The sequence below is a fragment of the Camellia sinensis genome, chromosome 15, assembly GCF_055761805.1.
Source record: "Camellia sinensis isolate YWXY chromosome 15, ASM5576180v1, whole genome shotgun sequence".
Lineage (NCBI taxonomy): Eukaryota > Viridiplantae > Streptophyta > Magnoliopsida > Ericales > Theaceae > Camellia > Camellia sinensis.
The window spans coordinates 11,859,118-11,869,177 of record NC_138975.1 but is presented as its reverse complement, the minus strand read 5'-3'; the positions used below and the strand labels follow the sequence as shown (position 1 = coordinate 11,869,177).

At 29.5% G+C, this 10,060-nt stretch overlaps 1 long non-coding RNA gene across 1 annotated transcript; it reads left to right on the top strand.

The window, feature by feature from the left end:
* The first annotated feature begins 6,641 nt into the window (after positions 1 to 6,641).
* LOC114307181 (uncharacterized) lies at positions 6,642 to 9,483 on the top strand. Its single transcript, XR_003645015.2, has 2 exons — positions 6,642 to 6,795; positions 9,148 to 9,483. It is a non-coding gene; the product is annotated as an uncharacterized LOC114307181 (long non-coding RNA).
* Positions 9,484 to 10,060: the final 577 nt, after the last annotated feature.

Sequence of the window (10,060 nt, the reverse complement as noted above, 5' to 3'; positions counted from 1 at the left end):
TCTTGATCGTCATGATTAGATCCTTCAAAACAAGATCATACCCCTTGTAAAAGTTATGTGGAGGAATCATCGAGTTGAAGAAGCGACATGGGAAACTGAAAGTCAAATGCAGGCCAAGTACCCACACCTCTTCGAAAGAGCAAGGTATGGCAAGTTTGAGGACAAACTTCTTTTAAGGAGGGGAGAAATGTGACACTCGAATTTCTTTTAATTTAATTCAATACTATGATTAGATCAATTACTCGTGAATAGAACATATAAAAAATAAAAATAAAAACTAATGAATAATAATAATAATAATAATAATACGCCCCAAATATGTAATTAATACCATAATCAATCACAATCATAATAACAATAATAATAATATAATAAAATAATTAATGTTATGGTTATAGGTGATAAAATGTAATCTAATTAGATTATTACAAACTTGGGCCAAATGCGGGAAAAAACAAAAAAGAAAAAAAAAATTGGTTTATCACCATCCTAATATATAGGATGGGGACTAAGTAATATAGCCAAGGTGAATCATCCTAGTGAATGGGGAAATGGCACCTGTTAGACAAGTGGCCAATTTTGAGCAATCCACTTAATTAGAAACCAAGCAACCACCACCTATAAATAGGGAGCAACTGAGGGAGCTTTGAAAACATAGGAAAGATACAAATAACTTAGGAGCAGCATATTAGTAGCAGAGAATAATGTGACAATCATAGAAAAGTGAAGGCTAAGGGTCAATAGTAAGGTGAGTTATATTATATATTAAGTTATCATAATATATTTTACGAATGTTTTGAGTTACCACAATTTATTTTATATAATTTATGTTTTAGGGTTATGTTAATGTTTCAATTACGTGGATTATTTTCTGAACTCTTTTTATTTAAATTGAAACACATGGATATGTTTGTTTAAATTTTAGGAATTATTTGACAATGATTAATAAATTAAAATAAATGGGTACCAAAAAGTTGTAAAACAGTAAATTTTAGAAATTATTTGACAATGATTAATAAATTAAAATAAATGGGTACCAAAAAGTTGTAAAACAGAAAATAGTCATCTGGGCTTCATTTTGTTGTAAGAATCCGATCATAATTACAAATAGTTAAAAAAAAATAAAAAAAACAATGTGATTTATTCATCCCCATCTTGATCCCGCTAAGGGGTAAAGCTATAAACACATAGCAGAGTGAGAAATAATATATTGTGAGTATAGGGGCACAAAATAGCTATGAATAATTATTTAAACTAAAACATTAACATAATTTAAGTTGAATAACCCAATTATTTAAGTGGCATAAACTAAATATAGAAATTATGTAAATAACTGCAAGTGCGGGCCCATAACCCACAGGTCCCAGGATCGAAACCTGACTCTGATACCACTTTTGTCACGACCCAAACCCGATACCCAAAGGTTCAGCGTCGCAATAAGATATCAAAAATAAAAAATAAAAAAAATTCTAAAATTTTTATCGTAGTAGTAGTAACGCAAGCAAACGAATTAAATAAATTAAAATAAAGGAGTACCCAAAAGTTTAGTAAAAAAGAAAATAGTCATTTGGGTTTCATTTTATTATAAGAGTCCAATCATAATTAAAGATAGTAAAAAATAAAAAACTAATAAATAATAATAATAACACACCCCAAATATGTAATTAATGCCATAATCAATCACGATCATAATAACAATAATAATAAAAAACTAAAACAATTAATGCTATGGTTGTAGCTGATAAAATGTAAGCTAATTAGATTGTTACAAATTTGGGCCAAATGCGAATTAAATCAAAGGTTAAGAAAAGAAAAAAAAAAAAAAAAGGTGGTTTATCACCATCCAAATATATAAGATGGTGACTAAGTAATATAGCCAAGGTGAATCATCCTAGCAGAAGGAGGAAATGGCACATGTAAGATAGGTGGCCAATTTCAATCAATCCACTTAATTAGAAACCAGGTAATGACCACCTATAAATAGGGAGCAACTGAGGGAACTTTGAAAACATAAGAAAGATACAAATAACTAAGGCGCGGCGTACTAGTAGCAGAGAATAATGAGACAATTATAGAAAAGTGAAGGCTATGGGTCAATAGTAATGTGAGTTATATTATACCTTGAGTTACCATAATATATTTTACGAATATTTTAAGTTATCATAATTTATTTTATATAATTTATATTTTATGGTTATGTTAATGTTTCAATTACATGGATTATTTCTTGAATTCTATTTGCTTAAATTGAAACCCATGGATATGTTTGTTTAAATCTTAATAATTATTTGACAATACTTTTATAAACAATTATGTTATGTAAGTACCACCACGAGAATCCACGCCTTGGGGGACTTAAATAAACCATTGGCTTCTATTTAGCAATTTTGTGGTTCTCTGTTTGTCATGGATCCATTGACTTCTGTTCTGTTTGTCACTCCAGTGACTTCTACTCTGTTCTGTTTTGTACCGTGGTTATAGTTATTTACGTAACTTCTATATTTCAGTTTCTGCCACTTAATTAATTTTTTTATTCAACTTAATTATATTAATGTTTTATCTTAAATAACTATCCATGGCTATTTTGTGCCCTATATTCATAGTATAATATTTTTTACTCTGCTATATGCTTATACTTGTTATCCCTTTCAGGTGACGAAACTTAGTGGGATCAAGATGGGAAATAAATCACAGTTTTTTTTTTTTTACTATCTGTATTTTGGATCAAACTTTTGTAATAAAATAAAGAGTCCAAATGACTATTTTGTTTCTTTTAATAAACTTTTGGTACCCATTTATTTATTTGTTTTATTTATTTATAAGTTATTCGCTTGTGCTACTAATACAGTAATTTTAGAATTATTTTATTTTTATTATCTTGTTGCGTCACTGAACCTTTGGGTATTGGGTTTGGATCATGACAAAAGTGGTATCACGACCCAAACCCGATACTCGGAGGTTTGGCGTCACAACAAGACAATAACTGAAATCATAACAAATTAATAGTGCACCCGAGTAAAATAAAAGGGTATCCAAATCTTTATTTAAGTATAACAAAATGGTGTACATTGGATTTACTATTCGATTGCAATACATGAGCTATACTATGACTACAAAGTGCCTAGTGCCTTGTGCCTACTCCGTACACTAGTTTTGACACGTCACCTGAAAGTGGTTAATAGCTACAAGCACATAGCAGAGTGAGAAATATTATACAGTAAACATGAGAGTACAAAATTTACCATAGATAATTATTTCAGCTAAAACATTAACATAACTTAATTTGAATAAACAAATTATTCAATGTGGTAAAAACTGAAATACATAAATTATGTAAATAAATAACCATAACTACGATACAGAACAGAGGTCACTGGAGTGACAATCAAAACAGAAATCAATGGATCCATGACAAACAGAGGACCACAAAGTGACCAAACAGAAGCCAATTGTTATTTAATTCCCCCAAGACATGGGACTCTCATGGTGGTACTTACAGAAAATAACTGTTTATAAAACCATTGTCAAATAATTTCCAAAAGTTAAACAAACATATCTATGGGTTTCAATTTAAGAAAATTGTGTTCAAAAAATAACTAATGTAATTAAAATATTAATATAATTTATAAAACATAGATTGCGTAAAATAATTTATGGTAACCCAATGCATACGTAAAATATATTATGATAACTCAAGGTATAATATAACTCACTTTAAAATTAATACTTCACTCTTTCTTTCTACTATCAAATATGTTCTTTACCTCTAGTATTTCTTTTCCCTTTCTTTGTTTTCCTTAACTTGAACATCTCCTCCCCATTTATAGGGAGTCAATCCGTGAGCCCCAAGCCACCACTTATACACGTGGCTCATCCAAATGATTCTCCATCAATTCATGCTTATCCAATATGTGCCTTTAAGGTGACTCACCACACCTATGCATGCCTAATCTAGACTACGTATCACTTGCTCCATTTTAGCTTTATTTATTTATTTTATTTTCTTTTTATAATTTTATCAATTCTAATTCGGACCCAATTATTAAAATTTCAACATTACTAAACTGAATCAGATATTTAATTAAACTCTTATATAGTCTGATACTCGAAATAGTCATTTGGGTTTCTTTTTCTTATAAGAGTTCGATCATAATTACATATAATAATAAATAAATAAATAAACACTACGGTTCATTTCCAATCCCAATCCCGCTAAGTCTCATCACTTGAAAGGGGATAACAACTATAAGCACATGGTAGAGTGAGAAATATTATACAGTGGGCTCGAGAGTCTAAACAAAATCCATGGATAATTATAAGGTTAAACAGAAATTAGTTTGATAATTGAAATATATAACTAATTTTAATTAACAGAAGTAGAATGTAGAAATCATATAAGCAAATAATCATAATCACGATACAGAACAGAAAAGAACAAGGGGTTACTAGACTGACAATCAGAACAGGGGTCAATGGATCCATGACAAACAGAGAACCACAAAGTGGCCAAATAAAAGCCAATGATTTATTCAAGTCCCCCAAGGCATGGGACTCCCGTGGTGGTACTTATAGAACATAATTATTTATAAAATTATTGTCAAATAATTTCTAAAATTTAAACAAATATATCCATAGGTTTCAATTTAAGCAAATAGAGTTCAGAAAATAATTCACATAATTGAAATATTAACATAACCATAAAACAAAACTTATGTAAAATAAATTGTGGTAATTCAAAACATTCGTAAAATATATTATGATGACTCAAAACATATATAAAATATGTTATAGTAACTCAAGGTATAATATAACTCACCTTACTATTAACCCATAGCTTTCACTTTTCTATGATTGTCTCAATATTCTCTGCTACTAGTACATTGCTCCTAAGTTATTTGTATCTTTCCTATGTTTTCGAAGTTCTCTCAATTGCTCCCTATTTATAGATGGTGATTGTCTTGTTTCTAATTGAGTGAATTGTTCAAAATGGGCCACTTGTCTAACAGGTGCCATTTCTCCCTTCTACTAGAATGATTTACTTTGGCTATATTACTCAGTCACCATCTTATATATTAGGATGGTGATAAACTATTTATATATATATATATATATATATATATATATATTTTATTCATGAGTAATTGATCTAATTACAGTATTGAATTAAATTAAAAGAAATTCGGGTATCACAGAGATGGCCCATTCTACAGTTGCTGTCGAGCTCTTGGTTCCACCTGCGAATAAGTCGTGAGAATTAAATTAACTAGAATTATTTGACAGTGACATAATAGACATGTTGAGTTTTATATATATATATATATATATATATATATATATATATTTCAAAAGTTAGTTTGGGGAAAGAAATAAAATAAAAAAAAAATTCCAAGTTTATTATTTTCATATAATTTTTTTGATGAGTTCTGTCTCACGAGGTTTGTTGGGAAGTCAATGGATATAAAAGGTCGCTATTTTAAATTGTTGCCATTTGGATCAGGACCGAGGATGTGTGTGATAACCCAATCTGTAGTAAATTTAGTTACACATGTGATTATGTTTTTGATATAATTTATATGTCAAATTATGTGAATTTTTATGTGATTATGAATTTATATATATGTTGGGGATAAAAAAATATGTCGCAATTGGAATCTTGAACTGAAAATTAATAGCCTTAGAGGTGCCAGAAATCAAAACCGATTTCATATCTATGTTTAATATGATTTTTGGAGCCTATGGTGAAATTTGAAAAAATTACAATTCATAATAAATTAATTGAGTTTAATTAGCATAAACGATAGATTAAGCCAATCTCATTATATATGTAATTTTATGTTTAATTGATTAAGGAGATTTGGATTCTAATTGGTTGTTACTCTAAGGTAATTTGAAATTTATGAAAATTTTTGGAGTCTGATTCGTATTTGATTTTAATAAGGATTTAATTTGGAATTAGAAATTGAAAGCTTAGATGGCTCAAGAGAGTATAATTGGTAAATTGAACTATTATAATTTTGAATGTCGGACCATATAGGAGTTTAATTAAATATTCGATTCAGTTTAGTAAAATTGAGATTTAATTAATTAGGTCTGAATTGGAGTTAATTAAGTGAATTAAATTATGAGGATTTGAAAATGTTATTATTCGAAATTAAATTTACTTATGAAGTGCCCAATTTAAATATGTAATTTATTGATGAAAATTTTGAAGTTTAATCTGAAATTGAAGACCTTAATAATTTAAGGAATCAAATTGAGGTTGGAAATAAGTTTAATTTAATATTTTGATCCTTTTGAGGATTTGATTAAAAATCTGATTCAGATCAGTAAACTTAAATAAAATTAATTGGGTCTTAATGGAAGTCAAATTAGACTTATTAAATTATGTGGGATTTATGATTAATTATGATTAATTAATCAAGATTTATTAAGATTAAGTATTACTTAATTAAGCTAATCCTAATCATAAATCAAATTAAGGAAGAATCTAGAATTGTGACTATGTGTGGGGGTGCAGAGAAATCAGATATGTGTATACTGTTGTTGTGCTGGCAGCTTGGAGCTGTGCACGTGTGTAGTGTGGATGCCTCAATAGAAGTTGTGTGTGTGATACATGTGCTGGAAATTAGATTCAAACACGTAGAAAAGAGAAAAGAGAGAACCAAGAGACTGAGAGAAAGAGAGAGACCGAAAGAGAGAGAGAGAGAAAGTTCAACCAAAGAAAGAAGACGAAAAGAAGAGGGTTTTATGGGATATCAAAATTTAAGCTAAAAATTATGAAAAATTCATTATGAGGTAAGGAATTCCATCCCTTTTCTAGTATTGTTTAATTAATCTAGACAAAAATTGATTCTAGGTGGATTTTGAGAGGATTAAAAATAAAGATTTGAAGATCAATTATATAAATTGATAAAATTTGGGTTTTGTGTGTAAAATTAAGTTAGGTTGAAGAATATAATTTATTATTCTTAAGATTTGTGAAGTTTGAGTTTAATTTTGAGAATTATTCTTGAATTAAGTCCCATAGATTACATGCATCAAGATTTGTTTGAAGATTTGATCTATGCAATGGAGTTAGGTTCAAATTTATGGAAATTAACTTAGAAATTAATTATTTTGGATTTGATTTTACATATCTTATATGAATTTGAGTCTTATTTTTACATGCATGTAATTTGAAGAAATTAAAGAATTAATTCATGAACATGGTTGAGGTTAATCAATATGAAAATAATTGTAATTCTTCAATTGAGCTTGGGTTTGGAAACTTTGATATATATGAGATGTAAATTTACATGCATCATAGATTTCTTATAATTGATTTCATATTTTGATGAAACAAGAACTAAGCTTTGGAAAATTATAAGTTTATGAACAAATGAGTTCAATTTTTAAATTAAAGAAGTTTTGATGTAAATTATTTAAAATTGATCATATTTTCTTGATTAATTAAAAGTTTGTGTGGTTTAGACAAGCCATGTATGAACCCAAGTTTTGAGATTATATTTTGAAAGTTCAATTCATGTTTTAAAATTTGTGGGTTTGAAATAAGGCTTCATATGAAGAATATGAATTTTAAATTTAAATTTGGACAAATGGAAATAAATTATAATTTATATTTGGGAATCAAAAAAATTAGTTTGATTTTGAATTAAATTTCATACATGTAAATATTTTTGGAAGGGTTTTGTAAATTCAATTTATGTTTCATAAAATAAAGAAAGATCATTTTTGAAACATGGAGAACTTGGCACCAAATCACACATGCATATATAATTTTGAAGAATTTCATGAATTTGAGTGTCATTTCTACCATTTGAGATGAAATTAGAGTCTACATTTCACATGCATGCACAATCCATGAAAATGTAGAATTTATGTGTATGAGTTATGAAGTTTAAGGAAATGAATTTGAAATAATTTGGGCTTGTATGATGGATCCCTGGAGATTTGAGCTTCAAATCTTGTAGAATTGGCATTATATCATGTTAGAAGTTGTATGGTTGCTATATATGACAAAACATGTAAGTTGTATCATTTAAAGTTATGTTTTGAAACACAAACAACATTCTAGAAAACCCATAAATCTTCTTCATCGCTCGAGCGGAGAAGTTTTCTCTCGAGCGTAGAATGCAAGCAACCAGTATTTTTGCAGGCTAAAGGGTCTGCTCGAGCGACCAATGTTGCACTCGAGTGAAGAGCCATGTTTCAGAAAATTTAAAAAACTGTTTCATGTTTCAAATTCCGCCCTCTTTTATTTTTAAGCACTCTTTGGCATACATTGAGCATTAAATGAATTAAAAGAGTAAGAAAGAAGCCTAAGAGAATTAAACAAGTTAAGAACATAATAAATTGTATTGTGACCCGATTTCTATGTGTGTTATGAATTGTGTAGTGTCAACTACAAGGGTGAACCAAGCATCTGAATACTGTGGGTAATACTTTAGTAAAGATATGTTCATATATGCTATTTGTAAATACTGCTCATGTGTAACTTTTCTAGATTTGTGAATTTGAATTATGAATGAACATTCTATTTGTTTGATTGTGCAAGACTCTGTAATGAAATTGAATAGTACGAAATCATTTGATTACATAGACCAAAGGTCGTTTTGAGTTAATATGAAATGGGCCTAAAGGCCGTTTTGTATATTTGATTGCATGGACCAAAGGTCGTTCTGAATGAATATGGAAATGATGGCCTTGAGGTCGTTCAGTGTAAATATGGATATGGAAATGATGGACCTGAGGTCGTTCAGTATAAATATGCGCATAGATATGAATATGAAAATGATGGACCTGAGGTCGTTCAGTATAAATATGTGCATAGATATGAATATGAAAATGATGGACCTGAGGTCGTTCTGTACTATAATTGGGCCCGAGGTCGTTCTGTAATATCATTGGACAAGTATTTTGGACCCGAGATCGTTCTATATGAATGAGAACTTGGACCCGAGATCGTTTTTCCCTTCTAATACACCTTGAACATGATGGATTGAACTTAAAGTCGTTCTAATTTGGACTCACATGTATTATACATAAATATGAATTACTTAATTAAGAATTTCATTCATATAAACTCTTTACTTTAGTGTTATTCACTGGGCGTTGGCTCACTCCTTGTTTATATAAATGTAAGTGTAGGTGAGCAACTGGAGAATCAACATTAGAGTTTGCCCAGGAGTCCGCCTCTTTGTCAAGCTACCCAAGAGTGCCTCTATGTAGAGGCTTTGTTCTCTTTTGTTTTGTGAAGTTTGGGATAATCTTTGTATTTGGTAACTTGGGATAATCTTTGTACTTGGTTAGAAGTCCTTCACGTAATGTGTGAGATATGATATAAAATATGTCTTCGTACATGTATATATGAAAGTGTGTTAAGAATGTTTTAATTATTACAGTTGATCATGTATGCACAGCTCGATGGACATCATCATTTTTGTTTTGCTTCCACTTCAGGCCCCAATAAAATTAAATATTTTGAAATTTTGTCTTTGAAGCCGTAGGTAATCTACGGATTACTGGCCGGTTACAACAATAAATTTATAGGGGCGGGTATGGGTCGTGACAATGTACTTAGGTTATAATGTTACGATTCAATTGAGTGTGGCTAATCTTTTGCCTACATTCAAGTGGAAGTTGCATGAATTCAAGTGGAAGTTGTCTAGAACGATGAAGCCGGAGGATCTAAATATGGAGGAAATATTTGGGCTTTCGACGCCTAAGAAGATCCCACTTCTTGCCATCTCTATCAACCTCTATGGTGATTGTCAGGTTTCTCTCTTGCTAGTATGGTTCTATGGTTCCAAATAAAAATATCGAGATATATATTGATATTGGTGATTCAATTATATATTAGACAGTGTTAACTGATATATTGATAAATAATGACATTAAAAATTTCAAATTTCATAAGGAGCCAATATGATAAGTAATAGCCAATATTTAAACTCTCTTTCTTTCTAATGATACATATTAATTTGATGTGTGTATTATATTTTGTTAGCAGGTGTTTTAATATTATAATGTGTTAATGTGTTATCGTTGGCTTTTCTTTTCT